The sequence below is a fragment of the Hemitrygon akajei genome, chromosome 5 (assembly GCF_048418815.1).
Source record: "Hemitrygon akajei chromosome 5, sHemAka1.3, whole genome shotgun sequence".
Taxonomy (NCBI): Eukaryota; Metazoa; Chordata; class Chondrichthyes; order Myliobatiformes; family Dasyatidae; genus Hemitrygon; species Hemitrygon akajei.
This window is the reverse complement of record NC_133128.1, coordinates 89,225,336-89,237,359: the sequence shown is the minus strand read 5'-3', so window position 1 is coordinate 89,237,359 and position 12,024 is coordinate 89,225,336.

Sequence of the window (12,024 nt, the reverse complement as noted above, 5' to 3'; positions counted from 1 at the left end):
CTGAATTTAAACCAACTTAATCACATTTTAGTGTTGGCACGTGGCCTAGTGGATAAGGCATCAGTCTAGTGATCTGAAGGTCATTGGTTCGAGCCTCAGCTGAGGCTGTGTGTTGTGTCCTTGAGCAAGGCACTGAACCACACATTGCTCTGCAACGACACCAGTGCCAAGCTGCTTGGGTCCTAGTGCCCTTCCCTTGGATAACATCGGTGGCGTGGAGAGGGAAGAACAGCAGCTTGGGCAACTGCCGGTCTCCCATACAACCCTGCCCAGGTCTCACGAGACTAACGGATGCCTATTAACGGACCCATTTGTGGCAGAACTGATTGAAGAAATTTTGAGTGAAATGGTATCTATTTTAGTGGCTTGTTCCAACTTGCCCCCTCATCTGTTTATTGTTGGTGCTTACTTCTGGAGGTTGTGTTGAGGACTGGGTGGAGAAGGAGTTGTGGTTCAGTGTTGTGGGAGACAGACAGATTGAGTTCAACCCTTAGAGAGCTGGTTGAAGGGCAGTCGAATTTTAATCATCCTTGGAGCCAGCTGATCCACGTGGAAAGGTTGGCTAGCGAGATAATTTAACAGTTGGATCGGATGTATTGTGGGAGTCTTGAGGATTGGGGAGATCTGATTAGGTGGAAAAAGAGAAGTTTAGGATCTGGAATGAAGACCTCCTGGTTCTTCTGAGTTTCTTGGGACATGTCTTATCCAAGCTGCTGACTCAGCATCTGTTCAGTCATCCTGTTTCCAGGAAAAGCCATTGGTAATCTGGAAAAGAGGTTAAGTGTACAATTTAATGAGCCCATCTCCAAGCCTATCAAACTATCATCAAAAAGCGGTTTGAAATTTTTAACGTTCTTGCTGATGCCTCAGACAATCCCACCTGGTTCTGTGTGTTAAACAGCCCGTCTCTCTGCCAGATGGGGAAGTGGGAGACAAATGCAGACTGTGTGTTGATGAAGGCAATCCTTGTGCACTCTGCCTCGGAAAGATCCGGCTGGTGCTTGTGCCTCTGCTCCACGTACAGGCCAGGCTAAGTGCTCAGCGGCAGGACAAACTCACCAACATCCACTCCAACTTCTGCCTTCGCAAAATCAGTAACTAGTGAGTTATCGGCTTGTTGTGGTCAGGTTAGTGAGAGATAACTGTGGCATTGATTTGTGTGAGGTGTTAACATTCTCCAAGCTTAACAGAGAGTTTGGACTTTAAGTATGGCAGGCTTCTCCTGAGGTGTTGTTCCCTCCTCAAACTCACCTACACAAGGTGTTTGGGATTTGAGCGGGTGACTGGGAAGATCTCTGCTGTGTCTGCACGCTGGCTGCTTGCTGGCCAGGTGTGAGCTCTTGGGAAAGGAGGGGCCAAAACAGCAGTGCACTCACTCCCAGCAGCCAGAGGGTGAATTGAGAATGGGGAGTACGGGCAGATGGGACAGGTTAAAGAGAATTAAACATCTTCATCCTCATTAATCTCTGCTGTTCTGAGTATGGCCATGCCAGAGATGGCCAATAGCTTCTCCCCCAAGAGCAGCCTTGACTTTACTATTCTGACTGCAAGCGAGCTAGAAGAAAGTGAGTGAACGTCCTGCATGATGAGCGGGAGAACATTTAACCCCCTGTGTGCACTTCTGGCAGACAGGATTTGAAGAGATTCACCAGGGTGCTGTTTGGTTGATACAGTATTATCTACAAGGAGAGGTTGGACAAACTTGGGCTGTTTTCTCTGGAGCAACTTCTCAGAAGCCAAGAAACAACCTGTTTACCAAATTATACAAAGCATAAATCAGGCAGGTAGTCACATTTGTTTCCCAGGATGGGAATGCCAAATACTGGAGGGCATAACTTTAAGGTGAGAGAGGAAATGTTTGAAGGAGATTTATGAGGCAAGCTTTTTTATGCAGTTGTAGATGCTGGAACATGCTGCCGGGGGAGTCATGAAAGCAGATACAATGGAGAATAATATTTGCATTCTCCTCCCTTTTGCTTTCCAACATGTCTTTTCCTGTGTGTATAAGGATACAGCTGTTTTCGTCCTTTACATCATTTTTATTTAATCTGAGCCAGATGCATTTCCAGTCATTGATACCTCAAATAATTCTTATTTACCTAGGAGTTGGTTGTTTATTTCCATCTGTATTCATTTGTCCATTCAGTCTGTTCATCATTAATGTTCCTCACTCAGTCTTTCTCCTTTATTTTATGTTATTTTTTATTTTCTGCAGTTCAATGTCGACTCCGACTGGCATCTCACACTTCTTAAATTATTAATAATTTTCTTTTCCATTAAAGCAACACTTTGAAACCCTGGAATGCTTGGCTTATGGGGATATAGACATCAATTGGACCATGTTTTCAGAAATACTTCCATGTGTTTTGCTGGAGGAAACACCAAGGGACATCTGCCCAGTTCTTTGGCTTGGTTCCCAGCGTCAGTGATGGCCTGTTTGAAAAAACATTGCCTGAGAGAAGCTCTACAATCAGGAACAAAGCCAGGTCCCAGACCAGGATCACAGAAGTTGGGGCCTCTCACTCAGACCAGTTTCCAGATTTGGGCTGAGATAAGAACTAGGATCAAAGACCGAGGCAGAAGACAACCCAAAGACTCAGCCAGAGCCTGGGTAAGGTCCATGGCTAGGATCTGGCCAAAGCAATGACCTGATTATATATATGCCAGGATGAAGACCAGCACTAACACCCAGGAGCAGAATAAACTCTAAGGCCAACACCTGAGCCAGAACTAAGGTCAACATGAAGCTCAGGTCTAAGATCTGGATGAGGACCTAGATCAGGATAGAAGGCATAGATCCGGACTTACATCTGTTCCATGGCTGATAATAAAGCCAGGACTAAGGTCAGGGCTAGGTCTGGTATCAAGTCTGGGGCATGAGCTTGAAGTCTCAAGTAAGATCTGATAAGATGTTCAGGTTGCAGCTGTAGGGCTAATGGAAAATGGCCTGGCAAACACATAATGCCATCGTTTGTATGATAGCACCTGAAGTGTAGTTTTCAATCACATATGTTAAAGAGCAAATTAAAATTATTATCGAAATATGCATATTGGACCACTAGAAACTAACCTAGAAAGATAGTAATGGGTTACAAGGAAATGACGGACAAACTGAAGAAGTATTTTGCACCAGTCTTCACTGTGGAAAACACGAGTTGTATGCTGGAGGTTTGGGAGCGTCAGAGGGCAAATGTGACCGCAGTTGTTATTACTAGAGACAGTGCTTGGGAAGTGAAAGGTCTGAAGGTAGATAAATCACCTGGACCAGATAGACTACACCCCAGGTTTCTGAATAAGGTAGCTGAAGAGACTGTGGGAGACATTAATAACAACCTTTCAAAAATCAATGGATTCAGACATGGTTTTGGAAGACTGGAAAATTGCAAATGTCACTCTTCAAGAAGGGAGAGAGGCAGAAGAAAGGAAATTATAGGCTGGTTAGCCTGACCTTAGTAGTTGGGAAGATGTTGGAGTCGACTGCTAAGGGTTTCAGGGTACTTGGAGGCACATGATAAAATTAGTGACAGTCAACAAAGTTTCCTTAAGGGAAAATCCTGCCTGACAAATCTGTTGGAATTCTTTAAAGAAGTAACAAGCAGGATAGACAAATGAGAATCAGTGGATGTTGTGTACTTGGATTTTCAGAAGGTCTTTGACAAGCTGCTGCAGATGAGGCTGCTAAACAGATAAGAGCCCTAAGTATTACAGGAAAGATACGAGCATGGATAAAGCATTGGCTGATAAGCAGGAGGCAAAGAGTGGGAATAAAGGGAGCCTTCTCCGGTTGGCTGCCAGTGACTAGTGGTGTCCATGGAGGTCTGTATTGGGACCAATTCTTTTCATGTATAACCCTCAGGTTTGGCTGGCAGTGTCAGTCTAGGGAAGACAGTGTTTAGCCCCACCAAATCAGTACCACAAAATAACAGGCAGGACACCATATGCAATTAAACAATTTAGCTTTATAATTCTGAATTTGACTAAAGGGTTAGTAAAGAAAAACAGAAAGAAAAGGACCCATTTTAATGGAACAGTCTAACGTGCACAAGTTGGAGCTCACCGTTTCCCTTCCACTGGTCCTCCATCAATTTCCCTGGGCTTCATCGACTCCTGGACCACTCCAAGTCCACTCCTTTCTGTACGGCAGAGAAAGAGCCCCTTTGGTTCACTGAGTCTGTGGTGACCATTTCTGGCCATCAGCACTAATTCCAGTTGTCAGCATTAGGTCCGTATCGTTATTTAGGCGTTGGTCAAAGTGCCCCTTAAACATAATGATTAATCTGATTTCACTACTTCATCTGGCAGCATGTTCCAGATATTTTTACACTGTATAAAATAGGTTTCCCTTCAAATCCCCTTGAGACCTCCTTCCTTTCATTTGAGTCCAAGTCCTCATGTTTTAGATGTCTCCACCGTAGGAAGACAGTTTGACTGTCTGCTCTATCTATGCCTCTCACTTTAGATGCCTCTACCGTAGGAAAACAGTTTCACTGTCTACCCCACCTATGCCTCTGATATTTTTATTTACCACAATCAGGTCACTTCTCAACCTTGGTTGCTCCATCAGAAACAAGCCCAGCCTATACACTCTCCCCTTGACTAACGTTCTCCAAAATAGTCAACATCCTGATATTTGTTTCTGCGTTCCACCATTCACCTCTGCTAAGCTACCAGCCAGATAATCTACTCAACTCAATCATAAACTTCTGGTGTAAACAAACTGCTGAAGTACCTCCTCATGAGACTACCCACGTGGTCGGTTCATGTGAACTGTTGGCCAAAGACAGCACTCGACAACCACTGTAGAAGGACATCTGGGAGATGCCGATGCCCAGGAAGTGGACCACCCCACAACAATCTCAGCCTCTTCTCCCGCTGGTCAACCACTGACCGATTGACTTGGCATTGTCCCCTTTCATCCAGTAACATGTTAGACAGCCTTTGGAACAGTAACTTCTCCACTGAAGTCCTAACAATACTTCATTGTGTTGTCTTCTTGCTCTTGACAATGATCAGTGATAGACAGTGGGGTCCCAGTACGATCAATGTACACCAACTCATATGCAATCAGCCAACTGCTTTTCTATGGCCACAAGTACCAAGGTATAATGAAAAGGTCTGTTTTGCCATCCATACAGATTATTTCATCATATGGAGGGAAGAATAGTAACAGAAATCAAAAAAAATGTTACAATTACAGATAAAATACATTGGAGGTAGACAACAAGGCGATAGACCATGACAAGATCAAGAGTTCAACTTAGTATACAAAAGGTGTGTTCAGTAATCTCAATAACAGTAGAGTAGAAGTTGTCCGTGAGCCTGGTGCTGGGTGCTTTTAGCTGTTGTGTCTTCTGCCCAAGACTGCATGTACTGTGCTTCCTGAGACAACATGAGTTTCTTCCAAGTGCTCTAGATTCCTCCCACTTCACAATAACATGCAGGCTAGTGGAATAATTAACCATTGTAAATACCCCCAGTGTAGATTAATTAACCACTGTAAATACCCACAGTGTAAATTAACCACTGTAAATACCCCCAGTGTAGATTAATTAACTGCTGTAAATACCCCCAGTGTAGATTAATTAGCCACTGTAAATACTACCCCAGAGTAGGAGGAGAATAGATGACAGGGCATGTTAGTGGAGAGATTAATGATTGTTGTTTTAAAAAAGACATTAAGGGAAAGGCTGCTGACATGAGCCCATGCTGCTCAGTTCCATATCTCCCTCATGTTCTCCAACTCCTCCGATCACTTCTATTCCAATCATCTGACTGTTACTTTAGAGTAATACAATCAATCTTGAACTCGTATCTGATTTGGTCAGAAACGTTGAGGCAATTTTTGACTCACACATTGACTTGTACCTGCCTGTTCATTGTGGGTTAGACATATTACAATTGTCAATGCGATTAGATATATCTACAACATGATACAAGTGTGTACCATTTAACAGCTGTGCAACCAGCTTTGGGCAAAGGGTGAAAAACCCTCTGTGAAGCACTAGTTGCTCATAGGTGGGTACTTAATACAGCATCAGGCAATAAAACATAATATTCTCCAGCATGGTCCCTGCTGGAGTGAATTCTCAGAGCTTCCTTGGTGAGTAACACTCGGGTTGATTGAGTAGAATGAGCAGTCAATGTCAAACAGTACCAACGACAGTCACGTCTAATGTGTCTTTACAGAAAAGCAAATGTCTGATACCAGATAAAGGCTATGCATGGTAGTTATGTACAGATTTAGTCCTTAACCAGTTGGAGAGTTGAACCAGTATTGTTCAGAACTTTCTGTTCCTTCAGCTCAAGATGTATGATCTAATGGACTAGGTGTTACCTTACAGCAGCAACAAATAAATGGCATTAGAAACCCTCCTGATTACAAAGGACCGTAGATGAGACAATAACATGCAGTGGTTATGCAGCTAGCAGTTGACCTTTTAACAGTGAGAGCTGAAATCATCCCAATTCTCACTTTGAAATACTATACTGATATTGTATGCACTTTCTAGAAGTAGCCATTGGATATCTGGAGATGAAATGACATTTGTCAACTGTTCAATGCCATCCTGTTCAATCTCAGCCTTAAAGAAATGTCACTGAAGATGTTTGTCCAGACAATTCCCCATCAGTGACTCCCATTTGAGGCAACACAGAAGTCAGAGCTACTGCCCAACAGTTCCAGTGACTTGGATTTGATCCGGATCTCTAATGCATGCACTCACTTCCTGTGACTGTGTGGTTTCCTTTGGAGCTCTAGTTTCCTCCTGCATCCCAATAAAATGTAGGTTGTTTGGTTAATTGGCTGTGGACATTGTCTCCTGGTCTATGTGGGAGGTAGAATTAATGGGAAAGTGGGGAGAAGGAACTACTGGGAAAACTAATGTTTTCTTAATGGCACCGGAAAGTGGCAACCTGCATCCGGCTCCAAAGGGAATCATCAAATATTCCTGCTTAGGACGACGACAGCTGAAATCCACAGTCACAGTCATGGGGACTTCAGTAAGCAAGACATTTTAAAAATCCATTGATCTTCAAAACCAATGGACCCTGAACTGCAGGCTCAGATTGTAAATGCAGTCTCCCTTTTAAAAAAGGAAACAGAAGATGTGCTGGGCTGCAAGTAAGAGTGAAACACAGGACCCTGAGGCCTCTGCCTCCACTCTCTACTATCCTGCTGGTGAATGTACAGTCTCTGGAAAGAAAGATTGAAGACCTTGGAGCTAGAATGTACCAGAGGGACATCAACTACTTCAGCATACTTTACTCAATGGCTCACACCCAACATTTCGGACACAGCGCTGCAGCCCGAGGGCTTCACTATTCATTGCTTGGTCAGGAGAGCAGAGTCTCTTAAAGGTAGAGGGGGGTGGAGAGTGCCTCATGATTAACTCATTGCTGTCTGTCTCAGTCCTGCTCACCAGACCTGAAGTGTCTAATAGTCAAGGTAGGTCCATTTTATCTGCTGAGGGAGTTTTCCACCAGCATCCTGGTAGCAGGGTGCATTCCTCCTCAGGCCAACGTCAGACAGGCACTGGAGGAGCTGACGATCAGCAGTCATGAAACAGCACAGCCGGATACCTTCTCAGTCATTGTGGGAGATTCACCCAGGCCCGCTCGAGGAAGTCTGCTGAACCACAGGAGCCAACACACTTGACCACTGTCACACCACCCTCAAGAGTACTCACCATGCCATCCCACGCCCACACTTTGGCAAGTCCGCTCACTTGGCTCTACTCCTGGCAAACTGGCAGACATGGAGGATGACAGCACCAATGGCGAGGACCACCGAGGCGTGGTCCAGGGAGGTGGAGGAGTGCTTACAGGGGACTATTTTCAGTCAGTGGATTAGACAACATTCAATGATTTGTCTTCAAATTTAAATGAGTATGTCACAGTCACAGTTGTCACTGACTTCATCACGACCTATGTGGATGAGCGTGTGCCTTTGAGAATGTACCAGACATACCCAAACCAAAAGCTGTGGATGAATCAGAAGGTCTGGAGCCTGCTGAGGGCCAGATCTGTGGCATTCAAGACCAGTGATCCAGAACTACACAAGAAATCCAAGTGCAACCTACAGAAGGCTATATTAAGTGCAAGAAAACAATTCCGAATGAATTTAGAGACGGAATTGGGTGCACGTCAGTTCTAGCAAGGTTTGCAGGCCATTACTTACTGCCAGGCAAAATCTAACATCATAAATGGCTGTGATGCTTCACTTCAGGATGAGGTCAATGCACACATTCAAAACTACACCTGCTCAAATCCTTGCAGAATCTGGCGACTCTGTCATCTCAGTCTCAGAGGCCAATATCAGAACATCGTTCAAGAGGCTCCAGGCTCTGATGGTGTACCTGATAGGACCTGTGCTAATCACCTGATGGAAATATTCAATGACATTTTCTGTCACTCACTGCTACAGTCAAATTTTCCCACCTGCTTCAATAAGGCGTCAATCATACCTGTGCCCAAGAAGAGCAGGCTGGGGTGCCTCAATAATTGCCACCCAGTTCCTCTCACACCTACTCTGATGAAGTATGGTAAGAAGTTGGTCATGGCCAGAACTGACTCCTGCCTAGGCAAGGACTTGAACCCGCTGCAATTTGCTTACCACCACGATAGGTCAACAGTGGTTGCAATCCCACTGGCTCTTTGATTGTCCTTGGACCTCCTGGACAACAGTAACTCTATATCTGGCTGCTGTTTATTGACTCAGTGTTCAGCGTTATCATACCCCCAGTACTAATCGACAAGCTTCAAAACATGGGCCTCTGAACCTCCCTTTGCCACTGGATCCTTTACTTTTTCGTTGGGAGACGACAGTCAGTGCAAACTGGAAATAGTATCTCCTCCTCACTGATAATCAACACTGGTGCAGCTCAGGGACGCATGCTCAGCTCACTGCTCTGTTCTCTCTACACCCGTGACTCTGGCTAGACACAGCTCAAATGCAATCTATAACTTTTTCAGTGATACAACTGCTGTTGGGAGAATCTCAGATGGTTATGAGGAGGTGTACAGGGGTGAGATAGATTAGCTGGTTGAGTGGTGTAGCAAAAACAACATTGCACTCAGGAATGTCAGTAAGACCAAATAATTCATTGTGGATTTCAGGAAGGGGATGTCAGGGGAAAATACTTTTGTCCCAATCAAGGGATCAGCAGTGGAAAGGGTGAGTAGTTTCAAGATCCTTGGTATCAACATCTCTGAAGATCTATCCTGGGTCCAGCATATTGATGCAATTACAAAGAAGGCATGTCAATGGCTTTATTTCGATAGGAGTTTGTGGAGATTTGGTATGTCACCAAAGACTCCTGTAAATTTCTACAGATAGACCATGGAGAGCATTCTAACTGGTTGCATCACTGTCTGGCATGGAGGGACCACTGCACAGGATTGGATAAAGCTGCAAACTCAGTGAGCTACATGGGCACTAGCCTCCCCAGCGTCGAGGACATTTTCAAAAGGCAATGTCTCAAGAAGGCAGCATCCATCATTAAGCACCCACGTCATCCAAGGCACGCCCTCTTCTCATTGCTAATATCAGGAAGCCTGAAGACACACGGTCAGTGTTTTAGGAACAGCTTCCTTCTCTCCACCCTCAGATTCATGAATGGAAAATGAATCAGCCCATGAGCATTACCTTTCTATTTTTTGCTCTTTTTTCACTACTTGCTGAATTTATACATGTTGGATTCCAGTTAATTGTAACACATCATGACTAGTACATTTTGGCTCTAGTAACTGGCTGCCCTAGTTAGCTGAAGTTTCATGGAAATAGTTAAAAAGGTATAAAAAAGGCAAACTACCATTTAACCGAGTAACAAATCATGGATTTAAATGAAGTACAGAACAAATTATATTTGAGTGCAGATAATGGACTGTGTTTATATAATGCTTTTGATGATTGCATCCTCCAAATCTTCACTTTCATTGTAACATTCAAGATGATTGTCAATATCTTTAAATTCTTTATAGTGTCTAGCTTGTTAAAGCAGCAGAATTGTTACGTTTTCACTCACGGTTGTTTCCAGCTTCTCTAAGCCTGTATGCTTGAAACCGCAGTGAGCAAAATATTTCTGAATCATCATACTGCTCATTTCTCACCAACTATCAGTGACAAAGGTGATTACTTCTTGAACACAAACACCACAGAACTGGAGCTGTTTAAAAACTGTTTGTTCACAGCACGGTGTAGTGTCTCACAGCCACACAACTGACACTAGCTGGAAACTGTTCAGCAATTTTGTAACATTTCTTATTGTAATTTACCCTTCTTTTACCTATTGCACTGAACCATTAGCACGAAACAACACATTTCACGACATATGCCAGTGATATTAAACCTAATCCCGCAATGGGAGAACAAAGTGTTCTATGAGCTGGCATAGATTTGATGGGCCAAATAGCCTCCATTTCATAAGGAAATATCGAATAAAGGTTTAATAATAGAATGCTGTACTTATTTTGCTTTGGATTTACAAAACTATGTGGGAATATGCTAATTAATGTTCAGCTCACCGCAACAGCTTTGCAGCATCTGACATTTGTATTAACCTTGCCCACTGAAGTTTCTTCAGTGAGCAGGATTGTAATGTGGTTGCATGTGGAATTTGAATGCCTTGTTAAAAATTGGACTTCGCTTTGTTCTTAGCAACATAATCAGGTACATTGCACAACAGCTTTTGCATACTTCCTGTCAGTGGTTTCAAAACCCCCTGGATTCTGAGTGCGCTAGGCTTTGTTGTCAACTTGCCTCGCAATCAGCTTCCAGTACTTCTGAAGTGTGAACAGATTTCTTTTACAATAACATCGCAAAATGGAAATGTTAGAAAGGAATCATCTATAAAACCAATAGTGCAGGACGCAAGCATATTTAACACGATGGGTATATCATGGCACAATATTTTATTGGAAAGATAACTGGCTGCTTTTTATTTGTCTGGAGATAAGCTGGGTAGTATTTTGATTTTCTAATCTATCCCTAGTTGCACTTTTCCTAATGAAGTTGTAATTTTATGCCAGTCAGTAACCCCATCAACAACATTCATGTGAGGCGTGTTGACCAGATTATGGCACAGATGGTCTTTTACAGTGGAAACAGTGTATACAGGAAATACTCAGCTGGGGTTGCCAACATCTTTGGAGACAGAAACAGTCACGTTTAAGGCCAGATTGTGTCTGGAATATTGTGTGTAGGTTTGGTCTCTGTACCCTTCTGTCTGGTTTGTTGGGTTCTGAGGTGTTTGATGGAACCCACAGTCTCTTCCACAGGAAGGTCATGAGAAGCCTGATGGGCTGGATATGTAGGCAGATGAGATGGTGTACTTTCTTCACCGCTTGAACGTACATGGGGTTTCATGGCCTGAAGTATCTTCTGCTCTTCTTCAAGTGGTCTTGGGCGAGGGATGCTTCATTTCTTCAAGGACATTTTGAGAAAGTACTTGAATCTTTTCCTCTGGTAAACTCTTCCCATGCCTTTGGAGGGGATTCAGTGAAGGTTCACTAGTTTGATTCACGGAATTGTGTGCTTGTTGCATGGGGAGAAATGAATCAAACCAGATGTAAAGATTACCAAAACATGTGCAATTTATATATATAACCATATAACAATTACAGCACGGAAACAGGCCATCTCAGCCCTTCTAGTCTGTGCCAAACGCTTACTCCCACCTAGTCCCACCGACCTGCACTCAGCCCATAACCTCCATTCCTTTCCTGTCCATATACCTATCCAATTTTACTTTAAATGACAATATTGAACCTGCCTCTACCACTTCTACTGGAAGCTCGTTCCACACAGCTACCACTCTCTGAGTAAAAAAGTTACCCCTCGTGTTACCCCTAAACTTTTTCCCCTTAACTCTCAACTCATGTCCTCTTGTTTGTATCTCCCCTTCTCTCAATGGGAAAAGCCTATCCACATCAACTCTATCTATCCCCTCATAATTTTAAATACCTCTATCAAGTCCCCCCTCAACCTTCTACACTCCAAAGAATAAAGACCTAAATTGTTCAACCTTT